Consider the following 20,015-nt stretch of genomic DNA (forward strand, 5'->3'; position numbering starts at 1 on the left):
AAAGCATTCTCTGTGGGGGTTCATATATTCCACATAATGGTGGCATAATTTATTCTTTTCCATTGTGAAAAGATATCCTGGCACAACTACTAACCAATGTATAAAACACTGAAACAGGCAAGTTGACATTTTTACTAGAGTTCTATGATCCCATAATTTTTTTCCTTGGCAGTACTTCCACTCGAGATCTTTAAAAGGCCTATTTTTTTTCCTAAATAGTTGCCTCTCCTTAACCTATTACTAATATTGGAGCATAAAATAATGTATAAATAATTTTGACCTTTTCCTGTAAGGTCTGATGGTACCTGGCAAGCTGTCCTACAGTTAATAATGTTAATAATATTCCTTTGTTATAAAGTGGTAAATAGGAATATTTTTTATATTTCTAAAACTTCTATTATTTTGAAAGGCTAGAAGAAACTATTGAATCTAAGTAGAAGTTTTTTTTTTCCTGGAAATCCACTCTATCATTCTAGTAAATTATATTATTACAAAGCATTATCAATGAGAAATATTTTGAATTGGAAATATGTCATTGATACAATCAGTTATCTAATGATAATTATTTAAATTATATACTGGGAATATTGAAGAAACCATTTAAAATTATTTTGGTGTATTTTGCTGCTGGCTTTGTAATTTCTCCTTCAATTTCAAGTGGTATAGTTTAGAGAATTCCTTTCAGCTCAAAATGTACCTAATAAGTGCAAGGTGTTTTCAATCACGTTTCCTGCCTTGCGGCAGAAGTGGTGGGGCTAATAATAAAACAAAGGAGCAAACAGTGTAACATTAGATAGAATAAAGCGGGGTGAACCAAATAGATCCTGAATAATTTAACATCCCCTTTAGTTAAGAGAGGACAGGGCATTGAAAGACCAACTTGGTGCCTGACGGCAGTGATGTAAAATTCATCAACAGGGAGCATTAAGAGGGGAACCTCAGAGCACAGAGAGGGATAATACTACAGTATGATACAGAAGGGGATAATGCTAAATTTTGATAAGGTAAAGTGTAAACGGGGAAAACCTGAATTTCAGCTGATTAAGTATAGATAATTACATATCATGGAAAGTTAATAAATTGGTTTTAAGCCAGTTTGACTGGAAAAACAGTGGGGCTAGTAGCAGTCAGGAGGATGGAGAAAGATGATAGTAGACTTGTCCAACAAGAAGGGGGCGGTTATCTGGGGCTTGAGAGAGATCGGGAGTTGATTTGTTAATCCCTACAAAGTTTATGTTTAAATCCATGAGAATCGTTGAGATGGGAATTTAAAGAGAAGGTAATATTTTTTTAGGACATTGGTATTCAGGTTTTTCTTCTTCCCAAACTAGACGCATTCTCTTTGTTCATTTCCTACATCCACATTTACTGCACTTACTATCCTTTATTTTGTTTCATAATTCTTTGTGAGTTTAACTCACCATTCTATTTGTCTAAGGTTCCTTGGGGGAAGAAACATTTATTTAACTTTCTGTTTCCTTCAGTGCGTTTAGTAATGCTTTCCACATAAAAAGAAGCGACACATATTTACAGAACATAATAGAATAGAACAAAAGCATTCCAAGCTGGAAATTCAAAGATAAACTGCCTAAATCTGATTCATCTTAAGTCCACCAATAAAAACTTCAGAATTCCAGTACTTTTATTTTGATTGTACCAGACTGAGAATTCAAAGTAGACTACTTTAAAAAAAAAAAAATTGAAGAAAAGTAGAAATGTGAGAGAGTATAAAGTAAATGGGTAACTTTAGTTTCTCCATTCCTCACTGGGATATGTTAATTAATTTCATATTGTGAAATTCCCCACAAATCTGCTCGTGCTGATAAGACTCCTTGTGGTTCATACTCTAGGCATCAGAATTTTTCTTCTGTGGGCTACTCTGCATCTAGTTGGTAGGGATGTCTCCCTTCCTCCTGTAGGTGTGGCTGCTCCTGTAGAGCTCAGCTGTTATTTTAGTGGTGATCAACTTTGTACTTGACAACCTCCATCCCTGCTCCCTCTCCCCCCAGAATCACCTGCTAACCTAGTACCCACTGCACTCTGGGAAACACTGCTGACACCCTGGCACCTACTGCCAAAAGTAGACATTAACCTACATCAATGTGACAGGTTGGTGTGAGGCCAGCTTTCACCAAATTCTGTGTATGTATGAATGTATCTGTCTAGGCTCCTGGGAGCACTTCACTTCTAGCTTCCTCTGAAGTTAGTGGAAAAACTGCAATTGAATTATGAATGGAGTTGATAAGAGGCTCTTCTGGGCCAAGATGGTTAAGAGCTACTATGCCTTCTTTCAGGCTTCTCTTCTCCAACATTGTGACCCAGGAGATCCTGTGATCCAAATATTTTAACCGTAAATTGGACAAAGACTTCCCAACTCATGCAGACTGATTTCTGTGTTAATCTGTTACGTAACATAGCCTACTTATCTTGAAAGTATATGGAGAAGTGTTCTTTATCTTTTCTTAATTATATTATTAGAAAGATCTCAAAAAAGTCCTGAGTAGACACAAAGGTTATAAAGAGTTTAGTATTTGATCTTTTTCAGCTTTTCACTCTTGTTCTCTACCTGCTGTAGGACTGGGCAATAGCTCCATTGAGGGCTAAGCCAAATAAGAAATCTGTAGGACAGTTACTGTATCATACACAGAATTTCTCTTTAACTCAGAAGACTAAGGCTTGCTATTAGGTCAAGTTTGTTTGTCTATTCTTACCCTAAGACGTCTGTATAAGTAGAAGCTCCGGTAATGATAATCAAACATGTCTAGAAATGCCTGGATCTTAGCAGCAAACAGAGCCTGGGTACAATTCATTATCCTAGTGTAGCAAAGACAAGCTGATTTACAGATGTGAACATGGGTAAATGAAAAGTTGAAATAAATGCATGATAGCTAGATTTTGAAGGCCTCCTCGGTACATGTGAAATGAGAAGTTACATGTTAAAGTATTCATGATTCCTTAGTTGGGATAACTTTTTATCATTCTTTGAATAACACATTAGATGAAAAATACTGCAAATAAAGAGTAACATACATGTTCTAGAATTATATGCATTATTTTACTAGTAGTTTTTATAGCATACGTTAGCATTCAAATTTAAGTTAAATTTATGTTCCAAGATTTAAATCCTATAAATCCCCATATTCATTTCTAAGAATATAAAAAAGCATTGAATTTAATATTTCAAATTTTTATGTTAATGCAGCACATTGCTCCTTGTTTAATCAGAGAAGTTCCAGTAATTTTCCTGATGAAGATAGTTTTCAGATAGTCAAAGCATTTTCTTTTCCCTTTGATTAAGAGGATTATGGGTTTCATCTTAATTGGTGGTTTTAAAGCCCATCCTTAGAAGATTTTTTTTGGAGTAAAACATCTATTTTTCTTCTTCTCTTTTCCTCCAGTTAGCTTAGAGATTAGAGTTCTCCTCTGACCCATCAAAGCTCTCACACATTCCAGTTACATCTGAATGGTCTTTATTCACATGTCACTTTAGCAAGCTCATTCCCCTGGTTACAACATAGAATTCATTTCCTGAAATCTCTCCAGCTCCAACATCAATATTGCTTTCTTCAAACAAAATTTTGCTGCTTTATCACGTTCTCGATATTAATGGCCATCTTTTCAGTTCCACCAAGATCTCCAATTCTTTTTCTGTGTGTTACTTCATTTCAAACTTCTTTTTCTTTTCTATCCAGCCCAGATTCTATCATCTACGACATCAATTAATCTCTTTGCCATTATACTTAATTCTGTTGCCTTTTCTATCTGTTTGTTCAGCTGTTCAGGGTTTGTAGAACAGACTGCATGTTTGCTCCAAAGTAGTAACTCAAAGTTACTTTTAGATAAAATAATTTAACTAGTAAGTGCCTAGATGCAACTAAAATTTTTGTTCTCTGATTTCAAGAGGACCATCAACTCCATCATCTAGTGATTTCGTTTCTCTCGGTACCTTTCATCCTTTATTCAAGATTTTTGCCTCATCATTTCCTCTTTACTTTTATTAAGGAAAAATTCTCTCTACTCCAACCACCAACTTTTTTCCATATTTACCCATTGCTCTATTTATAGAAGAAATGTCCCTTCCCTTTAGTTGGAACCAATATAGCCACCTTCATTTGGGATGCCAGTTTTTCCTGCATTATATCACATAGTTCTACAACATTCTTTCCATGAGAGAAATTCAGCTTTTTAAATTATTTAAATAAATATTAATTATTATTAATTAATAACAATTAAATAATAAAACTAGGGATGCCTGGGTGGCTCAGGGGTTGAGAATCTGCCTTCAGCTCAGGGCGTGATCCTGGAGTCCTGGGATCGAGTCCCACATCAGGCTCCCTGCACAGAGCCTGCTTCTCCCTCTGCCTGTATCTCTGCCTCTCTCTCTCTCTCTCTCTCTCTCTCTGTCTCTCTTGAATAAATAAATAAAATTAAAAAAATAAAACTAAACTTGAAAATAAGAATGTGTGAATTTAAAAGCTAGACATGTCATTTATAGAGACAGAAATTATTTGGGGAAACAGCCATAAGGGATTCCCCTTACATACTTTGTATGACTTACTAGTAAAGCCCTACCTCCAAACCATATCTATAGAACAAATGAACCAGGCTTTTGTCAGCACATTAATGGGCTTCAGTAGTGCCATTTGATCAAAAAGACATACTTTGATTTTTGCTAAATATTCTGGGAAAGAATTCTTGTGATTTTCCAACTGAGGAAGGTAATAGGATATCATGCTATGATATCTATGCTATGATATCTATCCTGATATATTATATTTCTGGCTAAATATGGAGACTTATAGGACAAGACAGGTGACGAGAATGAGAGATAGAAAATCTCTTATTGGTGACATAAGATAAAATTTAAGTACCTTTTAAACCCTACTTTTAGTCACCTTAACCTTTTGTTTGAGTCATTTTGTATCATTTGGAACTGAAAAAAAGAATTCAGTGACACACTACTTAGTGTGTAAGAAACACTTCTTTTACTTGAAATTAATTACTGATTACTTCTGTTAAGTCTGACTATGAATCATTACTACTCAATCTTAATTGCTGTAATTTTATAGTACTTTTTAAATATCTCATGTAGTATAACCCTTTACACTATTTAAGAAATACATTTCCTGGCTACTTACAAATATTTATTTTACTAGAGAAAATTTCATACTCATTTATTAAGTTTCCAAAATCTAGAAAAATAATAAAAGTTAAACTAAGCAAAACAAGAAAATAAGCAAAATGAATTCTGATAAGCATCACAATAGATTTCCACACTAATTTGTTGGGAATTTATGTTTCTGCCTTTGAAATGTCATACAGAATGATCTTTATAAAAAGATTTATTTGACAGAGAGAAAGAGGGAGAGAGAGAGAGAGAGAGAGCACAAGCAGGGGAGAGGCAGGCAGAGGGAGAGGGAGAAGCAGACCCCTTGCTGAGCAGGGAGCCTCCCTGGGGCTTGATCCCAGCCCCCTGGGATTATTATTATTATTATTATTTTTTTTGCTTTGTAATCAGTATATTAAGGAGACATTCATACATTTCAATTGCTTAATTCTGATTCCAGATTTAAGCTTGTGAACATGCCTTTTAAACATACAATTAAAGCTATTCATCATAATTTGCTATACTACCAACATGAAATTACAGTTACTTTGGAACATAAGTTAAATGTTTTAAAGTAAGCCTGTCACATACCTAGAAGACACCTTCCTGTCTCATACATGCAAATTAACTTCTCCACGTAAATGTCTCTTCACTCTTAAGTTACCCTGGCTCCTGAAGTCACTACTCTGAAGTTTATCATGGTCCAAAGAGAAGGAAAAAAAGTGTAACCAGAACTGATATATATATATATATCAAAAAAAAAAAAAAGATGGCACAGAAGGGAATGCAATTCTACAAGTGCAAGCCCTCAAGCAGCAGCATATGATAAACCACTTCTTTAGAGAGGTATCCTTTCTATCACTGATACCACAGGCCAAATTACATAGCATGCCATCTTCACGTAACAGTTGAGGCAATAAAATGCAGAGGCATCACAATGAATCCTACTTAACGTAACTACAGACCAACACTTCTCTACAAATTAATAAATTATTTGTCTGATTGCCAATTAAATACACGTTTTAACTTCATAGCTTAACAATTAAGGGTCATACCCTGAAGTCAATACATACACCTAGCATTTCAGTCTGAACTGTTTCATACACGTAGAGCTGCAATCAGTTACAGGGTATGGCCTAACAAACGCTAGGGGAGATTTTTTAAAAGTAGTTTTTACAGTATTAAACTTCTCTTGCACACTGAAGTCATCATACATACAGGGCAAAGTCAGAGCAAGGCGGAACTTTCCAGAACGCTCGGTGAGACGCGGAGGAGCGGCGGCAACGCGCGCCTTCCCGCTCCCCCCCACCGGCTTCGGCCCTCTCACCGGCTGTAGAAAATGGTGAAAGAAACCACTTACTATGATGTTTTGGGGCCAAACCCAATGCCACCCGGGAGGAATTGAAAAAGGCTTACAGAAAACTGGTCTTGAAGTACCGCCCTGATAAGAATCCAAATGAAGGAGAGAAGTTTAAACAGATTTCTCAAGCTTATGAAGTGCTCTCTGATGCAAAGAAAAGGGAATTATATGACAAAGGAGGAGAGCAGGCAATTAAAGAAGGTGGAGCTGGTGGTGGTTTTGGCTCCCCCCCCCCCCCCAGGATTATTACCTGAGCCGAAGGCTGATGCTCAACTGACTGAGGCACCCAGGTGCCCCCAGGATTATTTATATACACTTATTTTACCCTTCTTTATGTCTTTCAATTGATTTTTATTACATCTTTCATAGAAGTTTTCATATTTTTGGCTTATTTTGTTATTACAATTTTCATATTACTGTCATTGTAAATTAAATAAATTTTATTTATTTCTTAATTAAACTACTGAATTTAAGAAAACTGGAATTGGTAGAGGATATAAGAAAATTCCTGAGCGTTAGTGGATGGGAGGCTGCAGTGTGTTCACATGTTGAGACCTCACAGTAAGAGGATTTAAGAATATATTTTCAGCTTGTACCATAGAGCAGAGCATTCAGCTAAAGTAGACTGTTATGAGTTCCTTCCTTATATCAATGATATCACATGGAGTGAAGGTGTTCATTACTCAAAGAAATTAAACAGTAATCAGTGGTGACTGTCTCTACATGGGGCAGGGTTGGGATGGCTGAGGTGTTTTATTGCTTTTTCATTGAAGAACAGATGAGATCAAGTGAAAATAGATGTAAATTGTAGATAATTGGAATCATACCAATTTTGTGAGATTTAAAATTCAGGGGTAGAGCAGAACTCTTGTTTTTTTCATTGATATTTTTTATCTTTCTGTAAATAAATTATGTTCTCAAAATTTCATGTTAATGTTATTTCCTTCTGTTACTGTCATGTGATAGGAAAGAAATATTGAAGATGGCAGAGGTAGAACTGGAGATTAGAGCTTCTTATACATTTTCAATTTTTTTAAGGTATTTCATGTATATCATCTTTAAGGAGTCAGTGTTTCCATAGCTATATAAGTAATAGAAATTGTAAAAATTCCAGAAACAAAAAAATTCCAGAAATATAAGTGTGAAATATGATATATTTCTAAAGAATGTGATCAATATAAATTTTATACATGTCAGCTTAATTCTCATTCCCATTTATGTTGTTGGCTGTTTTTATCCTAATTTCCTAAATATTAAAGAGAATAAACTAAAAGTTAATATAAGAAGCAAGCCTATTTAAAGAAACTCAAATTTACATTGATTAAATATTAATTCATGAAGCAATGATATTTTGAATAAAATGAATGAGATTACACTGTTTGTGTTGACTTAAACTTCAACACATTTATACTGATTTTAAAAACACATTCATCTATTAATTCTTCCCTTCCCTTCCCTCTCTACTCTCTTTTTCTTTCCTTTTTTCATGTTCCACAGACATATTAAATCTAAGTAATTATAGACAAGTTATTTTAGTTTTACTTATTGAAGTGGAAATGGGGAGTAATTTCTTATGGTATAAAGACCTTTTAGAAACTGCTAATCATTAAACAAAATGATGTTAAAATATTTTTCCAGTAATTTATAAAAGGAAATGAAAAATAATGTTATAATATCTTGAGGAAACACAAGGACATAGTATACCAATTTGAATTATTTCTTGGCTTGCTGTTGAAATAACCTTTAGTGCAGTGATAGTTGATGTGAGAAATATTGTAATATGATATTTTTATATGTGAATAGGTTCAAAATGTTCTTTAATATTTTTTTTACTTTGATATCATTTTCCATGGCTTTTCTACTCAGATAATTTCTTTTTCCTGAGTTTAGGGATAAGAAATATCTTGTTGCAAATGAGAAACTAAGTTTTTACTCTTTTGCATAAAATAACCAATTTTGCTTCAAATTCCCAATATTTCACCTTTTATTTTCTCTGAATGAATGAGCCTTAGGCATTTTTCTTGGCAAATTTGCAAGAATATAAAAGAGAGAATACATGAGGAAATGAACATTTCATCATGAAATCTAACCTTTAGAATTTCAACATAATATGGAAACATGTCATGGAGATAATTTATTGATTTCAAGGTAGTATAATATATAAGACACTCTAGTGAATAGAGAGCATGAAGCTAAATATAATATCCTTATATTTTTTTATTTTTTGAGCTTTATTCATAAATATAACTGTCCAAAATAGACTGTCAGAAGCCCCCTGTATTTCACCTATTCAACTCTCCTTTATTTCTACTCCCAAATCTCTGGTAACCACTGTCTTTTTTTTTTTTTTTTTTTTTAAACTCTGTAGTTTTGCAGGAGGGGCAAGATGGCGGAAGAGGAGGGTCCCCAAGTCACCTGTGCCCACCAAATTACCTCGATAACCTTCAAAACATCCTGAAAATCTACGAATTCGGCCTGAGACTTAAAGAGAGACCAGCTGGAACGCTACGGGGAGAAGAGGTCGCGCTTCTATCAGGTAGGAGGACGGGGACAAAGAAATGAAGACACAAAAGGCCTCCGAGGGGGAGGGGCCGCGAGGAGCCGGGCTGAGGCCGGGGCGAGGGTCCCCAGGACAGGAGAGCCCCGTCCCGGAGACGCAGGAGCTGCACCGACCTTCCCGGGGGGAAAGGGGCTCAGGGAGGTGGAGCAGGACCCGGAGGGCGGGGAGGCCCGCGGGCTCCCGGGGACACTAACAGGCACCTGCGCCCCGGGGGAGTGCGCCGAGCTCCCTAAGGGCTGCAGCGCACGGGGGACCCGGAGCAGCTCGGGGGGCTCGGGGGCGGCTCCGCGGAGGGGGCTGCGGGGGGGAGCAGCTCGGGGGGCTCGGGGGCGGCTCCGCGGAGGGGGCTGCGGGGGGGAGCAGCTGGGGGGGCTCGGGGGCGGCTCCGCGGAGGGGGCTGCGGGGGGGAGCAGCTGGGGGGGCTCGGGGGCGGCTCCGCGGAGGGGGCTGCGGGGGGGAGGAGCTCGGGGGGCTCGGGGGCGGCTCCGCGGAGGGGGCTGCGGGGGGGAGCAGCTCCGGGGGGCTCGGGGCAGCTCCGCGGAGGGGGCTGCGGGGGGGAGCTCGGGGGCGGCTCCGCGGAGAGGGCTGCGGGGTGGGAGCAGCTCGGGGGGCTCGGGGGCGGCTCCGCGGAGGGGGCTGCGGAGCAGGAGCACGAATCCACCAGCGCGGGCCCCGAGCACAGGGCGCGGGGACACAGCCCAGGATCCGGCCTCCCCCGGGACAGGCAGAGGCCGGGAGGGCCCAGGACAGCGAGGACGCTCCTGCCTTGAGCTGAGCAGATCAGTGGCCCCGCCCCGGAGCCTCCAGGCCCTGCAGACGGAGTAGTTCCTGTGAGGTTTGAATCCAGGTTTCCAGAGCTGGCCCCGCCACTAGGGCTGTTCCTCCTGGGGCCTCACGGGGTAAACAACCCCCACTGAGCCCTGCACCAGGCAGGGGCAGAGCAGCTCCCCCAAGTGCTAACACCTGAGAATCAGCACAGCAGGCCCCTCCCCCAGAACACCAGCTGGACGGACGAGTTCCAGGGGAAGTCAGGGGACTTACAGTACACAGAATCAGAAGATACCCCCCCGTGTTTTTTGTTTTGTTTTGTTTTGTTTTGCCTTTTGATTTGTTTCCTTCCCCCACCTTTTTTTTCTTTTTCTTTTTCTTTTTCTTTCTCTTTTTCTTCTCTTTTTTTCTTCCTTTTTTCTTTTTTCTTTTTCTCTTTTCTTTCCTTCTTTCTCTCCTCTTTTTTTCTCCTTTTCCCAATACAACTTGCTTTTGGCCACTCTGCACTGAGCAAAATGACTAGAAGGAAAACCTCACCTCAAAAGAAAGAATCAGAAACAGTCCTCTCTCCCACAGAGTTACAAAATCTGGATTCAATTCAATGTCAGAAAGCCAATTCAGAAGCACTATTATACAGCTACTGGTGGCTCTAGAAAAAAGCATAAAGGACTCAAGAGACTTCATGACTGCAGAATTTAGAGCTAAACAGGCAGAAATTAAAAATCAATTGAATGAGATGCAATCCAAACTGGAAGTCCTAACGACAAGGGTTAATGAGGTGGAAGAACGAGTGACATAGAAGACAAGTTGATGGCAAAGAGGGAAACTGAGGAAAAAAGAGACAGACAATTAAAAGACCATGAAGACAGATTAAGGGAAATAAACGACAGCCTGGGGAAGAAAAACCTACGTTTAATTGGGGTTCCCGAGGGCGCCAAAAGGGCCAGAGGGCCAGAATATGTATTTGAGCAAATCATAGCTGAAAACTTTCCTAATCTGTGAAGGGACATAGGCATTCAGATCCAGGAAATAGAGAGATCCCCCCCTAAGATCAATAAAAACCGTTCAACACCTCGACATTTAATAGTTAAGCTTACAAATTCCAAAGATAAAGAGAAGATCCTGAAAGCAGCAAGAGACAAAAAATCCCTGACTTTTATGGGGAGGAATATTAGCGTAACAGCAGACCTCTCCACAGAGACCTGGCAGGCCAGAAAGGGCTGGCAGGATATATTCAGGGTCCTCAATGAGAAGAACGTGCAACCAAGAATACTTTATCCAGCAAGGCTCTCATTCAAAATGGAAGGAGAGATAAAGAGCTTCCAAGACAGGCAGGAACTGAAAGAATATGTGACCTCCAAACCAGCTCTGCAAGAAATTTTAAGGGGGCCTCTTAAAATTCCCCTTTAAGAAGAAGTTCAGTGGAACAGTCCACAAAAACAAGGACTGAATAGATATCATGATGACACTAAACTCATATCTTTCAATAGTAACTCTGAACGGGAACGGGCTTAATGACCCCATCAAAGGGCGCAGGGTTTCAGACTGGATAAAAAAGCAGGACCCATCTATTTGCTGTCTACAAGAGACTCATTTTAGACAGAAGGACACCTACAACCTGAAAATAAAAGGTTGGAGAACCATTTACTATTCAAATGGTCCTCAAAAGAAAGCAGGGGTAGCCATCCTTAGATCAGATAAACTAAAATTTACCCCGAAGACTGTAGTGAGGGATGAAGAGGGACACTATCTCATACTTAAAGGATCTATCCAACAAGAGGACTTAACAATCCTCAATATATATGCCCCGAATGTGGGAGCTGCCAAATATTTAAACCAACTAATAACCAAAGTGAAGAAATAGATAATAATACACTTATACTTGGTGACTTCAATCTAGCTCTTTCTACCCTCGATAGGTCTTCTAAGCACAACATCTCCAAAGAAACGAGAGCTTTAAATGATACACAGGACCAGATGGATTTCACAGATATCTACAGAACTTTACATCCAAACTCAACTGAATACACATTCTTCTCAAGTTCACATGGAACTTTCTCCAGAATAGACCACAAACTGGGTCACAAATCGGGTCTGAACCGATACCAAAAGATTGGGATCGTCCCCTGCATATTCTCAGACCATAATGCCTTGAAATTAGAACTAAATCACAACAAGAAGTTTGGAAGGACCTCAAACACGTGGAGGTTAAGGACCATCCTGCTAAAAGATGAAAGGGTCAACCAGGAAATTAAGGAAGAATTAAAAAGACTCATGGAAACTAATGAGAATGAAGATACAACCGTTCAAAATCTTTGGGATGCAGCAAACGCAGTCCTGAGGGGGAAATACATCGCAATACAAGCATCCATTCAAAAACTGGAAAGAACTCAAATACAAAAGCTCACCTTACACATAAAGGACTAGAGAAAAAACAGCAGGTGGACCCTACACCCAGCAGAAGAAGAGAGTTAATTAAAATTCGAGCAGAACTCAACAAAATCGAGACCAGAAGAACTGTGGAACAGATCAACAGAACCAGGAGTTGGTTCTTTGAAAGAATTAATAAGATAGATAAACCATTAGCCAGCCTTATTAAAAAGAAGAGACAGAAGACTCAAATTAATAAAATCATGAATGAGAAAGGAGAGATCACTACCAACACCAAGGAAATACAAACGATTTTAAAAACATATTATGAACACCTGTACGCCAATAAATTAGGCAATCTAGGAGAAATGGACACATTCCTGGAAAGCCACAAACTACCAAAACTGGAACAGGAAGAAATAGAAAACCTGAACAGGCCAATAACCAGGGAGGAAATTGAAGCAGTCATCAAAAACCTCCCAACACAAGAGTCCAGGGCCAGATGGCTTCCCAGGGGAATTCTATCAAACGTTTAAAGAAGAAACCATACCTATCCTACTAAAGCTGTTTGGAAAGATAGAAAGAGATGGAGTACTTCCAAATTCGTTCCATGAAGCCAGCATCACCTTAATTCCAAAACCAGACAAAGACCCCACCAAAAAGGAGAATTACAGACCAATATCCCTGATGAACATGGATGCAAAAAATCTCAACAAGATAGTAGCCAATAGGATCCAACAATACATTAAGAAAATTATTCACCATGACCAAGTAGGATTTATCCCCGGGACACAAGGCTGGTTCAACACTCGTAAAACAATCAATGTGATTCATCATATCAGCAAGAGAAAAACCAAGAACCATATGATCCTCTCATTAGATGCAGAGAAAGCATTTGACAAAATACAGCATCCATTCCTGATCAAAACTCTTCAGAGTGTAGGGATAGAGGGAACTTTCCTCGACATCTTAAAAGCCATCTACGAAAAGCCCACAGCAAATATCATTCTCAATGGGGAAGCACCGGGAGCCTTTCCCCTAAGATCAGGAACAAGACAGGGATGTCCACTCTCACCACTGCTATTCAACATAGTACTGGAAGTCCTAGCCTCAGCAATCAGACGACAAAAAGACATTAAAGGCATTCAAATTGGCAAAGAAGTAGTCAAACTCTCCCTCTTCGCCGATGACATGATACTCTACGTGGAAAACCCAAAAGCCTCCACCCCAAGATTGTTAGAACTCATATAGCAATTTGGTAATGTGGCAGGATACAAAATCAATGCCCAGAAATCAGTGGCATTTCTATACACTAACAATGAGACTGAAGAAAGAGAAATTAAGGAGTCAATCCCATTTACAATTGCACCCAAAAGCATCAGATACCTAGGAATAAACCTCACTAAAGAGGTAAAGGCTCTATACCCTAAAAACTATAGAACACTTCTGAAAGAAATTGAGGAAGACGCAAAGAGATGGAAAAATATTCCATGCTCATGGATTGGCAGAATTAATATTGTGAAAATGTCTATGCTACCCAGAGCAATTTACACGTTTAATGCAATCCCTATCAAAATACCATGGACTTTCTTTAGAGAGTTAGAAGAAATTATTTTAAGATTTGTGTGGAATCATAAAAGACCCCGAATAGCCAGGGGAATTTTAAAAAAGAAACCCATAGCTGGGGGCATCACAATGCCAGATTTCAGGTTGTACTACAAAGCTGTGGTCATCAAGACAGTGTGGTACTGGTACAAAAAGAGACGCATAGATCAATGGAACAGAATAGAGAACCCAGAAGTGGACCCTGAACTTTATGGTCAACTAATATTCGATAAAGGAGGAAAGACTATCCATTGGAAGAAAGACAGTCCCTTCAATAAATGGTGCTGGGAAAATTGGATATCCACATGCAGAAGAATGAAACTAGACCACTCTCTTTCAACATACACAAAGATAAACTCAAAATGGATGAAAGATCTAAATGTGAGACAAGATTCCATCAAAATCCTAGAGGAGAACACAGGCAACACCCTTTTTGAACTTGGCCACAGTAACTTCTTGCAAGGTACATCCGCGAAGGCAAAAGAAACAAAGCAAAAATGAACTATTGGGACTTCATCAAGGTAAGAAGCTTTTGCACAGCAAAGGATACAGTCAACAAAACTAAAAGACAACCTACAGAATGGAGAAGATATTTGCAAATGACGTATCAGATAAAGGGCTAGTTTCCAAGATCTATAAAGAACTTATTAAATTCACCAAAGAAACAAACAATCCAATCATGAAATGGGCAAAAGACATGAAAGAAATCTCACAGAGGAAGACATAGACATGGCCAACATGCACATGAGAAAATGCTCTGCATCACTTGCCATCAGGGAAATACAAATCAAAACCACAATGAGATCCCACCTCACACCAGTGAGAATGGGGAAAATTAACAAGACAGGAAACCACAAATGTTGGAGAGGATGTGGAGAAAGGGGAACCCTCTTACACGGTTGGTGGGAATGTGAACTGGTGCAGCCACTGTGGAAAACTGTGTGGAGGTACCTCAAATAGTTAAAAATAGACCTGCCCTACGACCTAGCAATTGCACTGTTGGGGATTTACCCCAAAGATTCAGATGCAATGAAATGCCGGGACACCTGCACCCCGATGTTTCTAGCAGCAATGGCCACAATAGCCAAACTGTGGAAGGAGCCTTGGTGTCCATTGAAAGATGAATGGATAAAGAAGATGTGGTTTATGTATACAATGGAGTATTACTGAGCCATTAGAAATGACAAATACCCACCATTTGCTTCAAGGTGGATGGAACTGGAGGGTATTATGCTGAGTGAAGTAAGTCAATCGGAGAAGGACAAACAGTGTATGTTCTCATTCATTTGGGGAATATAAATAATAGTGAAAGGGAATATAAGGGAAGGGAGAAGAAATGTGTGGGAAATATCAGAAAGGGAGACAGAACATAAAGACTCCTAACTTTGGGAAACGAACTAGAGGTGGTGGAAGGGGAGGAGGGCGGGGGTTGGGGGTGAATGGTTGACGGGCACTGCGGGGGACACTTGACGGGATGAGCACTGGGTGTTATTCGGTATGTTGGTAAATTGAACACCAATAAAAAATTAATTTATCAAAAAAAAAAAACTCTGTAGTTTTCCCTTTTCCAGAAACTAATATAGTTGGAGTCATATAGTATGTTGTATTTTCTGGCTGGCTCTTTTCAGTTAGCAATATGCATTTAAGATGCATCATATTTTTCATGGCTTGATAGTTCATTTATTTTTACTGAATAAAATCCATTATATGGATATATAATAATTTATTTATCCATTCACTTGTTGAAGAATAACTTGGTTGCTTCCAGCCTTTGGCATGAATAATGTTGCTACAAACATTCACATCTAGGTTTTTATGTGGGAAGAAGCTTTAATGCAATTAAAATGAAAAATTATTGCTGGGTCGTTTGGTGTAAAGGTGTAAAGTCTGTGTTTAGATTTCTTTTTCTTTTCCTTCCTTCCTTCTTCCCTTCCCTTTACTCTCTACTCTCTTTTCCTTTTCTTCTTTCATGTTCTAGCACTATTTGTTGAAAAGACTGTCCTATCTCCATTTCATTGCCTTATCAAAGATCAGTGGACTATATTTGTGTAGGTCTACTTCTGCTCTTTCTATTCTGGTCCATTTATCTATGTGCTTGGTCTTTCACCAACACCATGCTGTGTTGATTACTATCACCTTATAATAGATGTTGAAGTCATACAGTGTCAGTCCTCCAACATTGTTATTTTTTAGTATTATTTTGGGCATGCTGAGGCTTTTCCCTTCCCATCTAAACTTTAAAATCAGTATTTCAGTATCTACAAAATGCTCTGCTTGGGTTTTCATTGGGGTTGTATTGAATCTATTGATCAAGTTGCCAAGAATGATAATCTTAACAATATTGTTCCAATCCAGGATCATGGCATTTCTCTCCATTTATTTAAATCTTTGAATTCTTTCATCAGGTTTTTATAATTCTTTATGTTAGATCCTGTGCATATTTTGTTCAATTTCTGTCTCAGAATTTCATTGTTTTATCTCTTATAAGCTATTTTTTAAATTCAAAATCCAGTTTTCATTGCTGAGATATAACTGACATTTGTATATGACTCTTGTATGCTGCAATCTTAGTGTAATCACTTATTAGTTATGGTTTTATCATTAATTCTTTTAGGTTTTCTATAGCCAATCATGTTGTCTAAGAATAAAAACAGTTGTAATATGTCCTTCCAAATACATATATGAATATAAGTGTATATATATAGATTTTACTTCTTGTGATATAAAAATATGTGTTATATATAACATGTATATTATATATATATTTATACAATGTAACTTGCTAATATTTTGTTGTGGAGTTTTCTGTCTATATTCATGGGAGATACTGGGTTTTAGTTTGGTTTTCTTGCAATGTCTTTATCTGATTTGGTATTAGGGCAATGCTACTTTCATAAATGAGCTGAAAATTTTCTCTCTGCTTCCTTTTTCTGGAATAAGCTGTAGAAAATTGGTGTCATACTCCCTTAAATATTTGCAAGAATTCATCAATGAAAAATTCTGGGCCTGAGGCTCCTTTCTTGGAAGGTCATTAATATCAGTTCACCTTTAATAAATTTAGGCCTGTACATTTCAAGTTTCATCTGAAAATTCATTGTAATTCATTTTTGCCCTTTGCTCATTTCTGTTTCTCTTTTTCATGCACATACAACAAACAAATAAATGTATGCATGTATTGCATGAAGAAACAAAAAAGCTATTTTACATCCTATACATCCAAAGAAGCCCACACGTAGCAATGAATCTACCTCAGTACTTCAGATATGTCCATCCCATTTCAAATATGCATCAGATATTTGTACTCAAAACTATCAGGCCCAAGTTTTTTGAAACTAGGTTTCAATGTTATTTCTTTTTTTTTTTTTTTTTTTTTTTTTTTTTATAAGTAACTAATGTAAGTTGAGACTTTATTTTTTTTTAATTTTTATTTATTTATGATAGTCACAGAGAGAGAGAGAGAGAGAGAGAGAGAGAGGCAGAGACACAGGCAGAGGGAGAAGCAGGCTCCACGCACCAGGAGCCCGACATGGGATTCGATCCCGGGTCTCCAGGATCGCGCCCTGGGCCAAAGGCAGGCGCCAAACCGCTGCGCCACCCAGGGATCCCTCAATGTTATTTCTATTTTTGCTTTAGTTCTCTATAATTATTATTACTTTATAAATTTTGATTAATTTTTTTCCAGAATTTCCTTTTGGTTCTTTCTCTCTCTATATATTTCTTATAACTTTATTGATATTCTCTATTTAATGAGACATTTTCATTACATTTTTCTTTAATTCTTTAAACATGGTTGCTTATACCTCTCTGAACATACTTATAATAGGTGCTTTCAGATCTTTCTCTGCTAGTCCAATATCTGGCTTCATCTCTTTTTTTTTTTAATATTTTATTTATTCATGAGAGACTAGAGAGAGAGAGAGAGAGAGACAGAGGCAGAGACACAGGCAGAGGGAGAAGCAGGCTCCATGCAGGGAGCCCGATGTGGGACTCAATCCCGGGTCCCCAGGATCACACCCTGGGCTGAAAAGGTAGTACTAAACCGCTGAGCCACTGGAGCTGCCCTCTGGCTTCATCTCAAAGGCAGTTTTGTCTGCTTGTTTTTCTATGGATGGGCCATACTTTCCTTTTTTCCTGTATGTCTTATGAGTTTTTTTTAAACTAGACATTTTAGATAATTGTAGCTATATATATAATGGGTTCTGATCACCCAGTTCCAATGTTTTTGTGTGTATGGATTTCCCATACATCCACCAAGCAATGCTTGGACACCAGCAGGGTGTCCTATAATTCAACTCAGTTCTGACATCATCTCCCAGGAGATAGCATCAGATCCCCCGATTAAAGACTCAGTCATACTGTGAGGTAGGAAGTAGACATTGAACAGTGGAAGGAACACCCTAAGGCAGAATCCCAAGTCCTTGAATGGGAATGATAGAGACATGAACTGGAGGCCAGGATAGTGATAAATAAGCTATACATTGTAAAGCACAACATCCTGACCTTATGGCTTCCAAAACCTTGGGCCTTGGGCCTGACAAACCAAAGAGCCACAGGTGCAGAGCCTGTGCTCTCCTCTTCCATCTCTGAGGCAGGGTAACCCCTAGACTCACTGTAATGCATTTTCATTGCAGTACAGCCCCACCTGATGGAGAAGGGCTGACATGGATCCAGTACAAAGTAGAGTCAAAAATTCTTCCTCCCAGGCTGTGGGAGGAAGTTCCCAAATGATTTTGGAAGCAGTCTCTATTAAAGACCACACCACTGTATATCACAGCTCCTTACAGCCCAGGGAGACTCAATAATATCCAATCCCAAAATAACCCCACAGGCTGGTTCTACCTCATAGAACTTGCTCAGTCTTACACCCTAAGAGTGTACTTTTACTTTAATAAACTGCTTTGTGCTTGCTAGATCTCTTCTGACGGCCTTTATTTGAGGGCAGATCACCATGTAAATCTCAGAAAATCCAAGGACTGAGACCTTCATTCACACAACACAGACTCTTTCAACTGTAACAAGATTGAGTGCCTGCCATCACCCCCCTGCGCGCGCGCGCACACACACACACACACACACACACACACACTTAGACTCCAGTCACAAATTCAGGTTGTCATCTGCTGCTTCTGATTTACTTGCTATAGATCAGAGGTTTCAATTAATTTGTTAGAGTGGTTCACAGAACTCAAGAGAAACTTTTTACTTGCTAGATCATAGGTTTATTATAAAATGTATAATTCAGGAACAGCCAGATGGAAAAGATCCATAGGACAAGTTATGGGAAAAGAGCTGAGCTTCTGTGCTCTCTGTGAGTATCCCACTTTCCTTGCATCACCATGTGTTCACCAACCTGGAAGCTCTTTGAACCTTGTCCTTTTGGTATTTATGGAGACTTTTTTTTTTATTTTTAGATTTTTAATATATTTATTCATGAGAGACACAGAGATGGAGAGACATAGAGACATAGATAAAAGGAGAAGCAGGCTCCTTTCAGGGAGCCCGATGCGGGACTTGATCCCCGGACCTGGGATCAAGCCCTGAGCCGAAGGCACCCAGGGGTCCCTTAAGGAGACTTTATTACAAAGCCATGGTTGATTAAATCATTGGCCATTGGTGATTTAAACTCAATCTCCAACCTCTTTCCTCTCTCTGTTAAGTCCCAGGGTAGAAATAAAATTCCAATCTTCTAATTGATCCACCAGCAACCAGCCCCCATCCTTAGGAGGTCTCCAAAAGTAACTTCATTAACATAACAATTCTAACAATTTAGGACATTTTAGGGGTTTTTTTTTTTTTTTTTTTTTTTTTTTCATTTTAGGGGTTTTAAAAGCTCTGTGTCAGAAAAGAGGGCAAAGACCAAATAGGTATTTCTTATGATAAATCACAATATCACACTCTACAGTCTGATCTAATTAAAGTTAGATCCTTTTTCAGAAACAGTATTACCATTTTTAGGCTTTCTTTGAACCCCAGGAAGACTCTTAGCTTCTTTTCCCTGGTTGTTTCTATTAAACTTTTAGCTGTTTACCATTTTCTTATTGCTAAAATACTTTGGAACTACCAACCTCCCTTTAATTTCTCACATCTATGATTTCCAGAGTTTTCAACAACACCCTTAGGGCACGAATTCTACAAGCTCCGAATTAGTTTAGAACCCTTGGAGTTGTGGACCTGTCTGTTCTTAAATTCTGCCTTTCTCCACTGGCAGAATCTTTGTGCTATAATTCTCCCAATTGATAACCATA

General features: G+C 38.7%; 2 long non-coding RNA genes across 10 annotated transcripts in view; one reads left to right on the top strand and one right to left on the bottom strand.

The window, feature by feature from the left end:
• The window catches only part of LOC140624688 (uncharacterized), a 60,393-nt gene extending 53,709 nt beyond the window's left edge, over positions 1 to 6,684 (bottom strand). The window contains exon 1 of one of the 4 annotated variants that reach the window (XR_012024141.1): positions 5,699 to 6,274. This is a non-coding gene — a long non-coding RNA (uncharacterized lncRNA). Of the gene's footprint in view, positions 1 to 5,698; positions 6,275 to 6,325; positions 6,390 to 6,523 lie in introns of those variants that run through there. The other 3 variants (XR_012024143.1, XR_012024142.1, XR_012024140.1) reach the window with 3 other exon arrangements.
• LOC140624690 (uncharacterized) overlaps positions 1 to 20,015 on the top strand; it is a 145,940-nt gene that overhangs the window by 14,993 nt on the left and 110,932 nt on the right. For 3 of the 6 annotated variants that reach the window (XR_012024148.1, XR_012024145.1, XR_012024144.1), the window contains exons 1-3: positions 6,394 to 6,757; positions 7,434 to 7,505; positions 8,836 to 9,003. This is a non-coding gene — a long non-coding RNA (uncharacterized lncRNA). The other 3 variants (XR_012024146.1, XR_012024149.1, XR_012024147.1) reach the window with 3 other exon arrangements.

The sequence above is a fragment of the Canis lupus genome, chromosome 35 (assembly GCF_048164855.1).
Source record: "Canis lupus baileyi chromosome 35, mCanLup2.hap1, whole genome shotgun sequence".
NCBI lineage: Eukaryota > Metazoa > Chordata > Mammalia > Carnivora > Canidae > Canis > Canis lupus.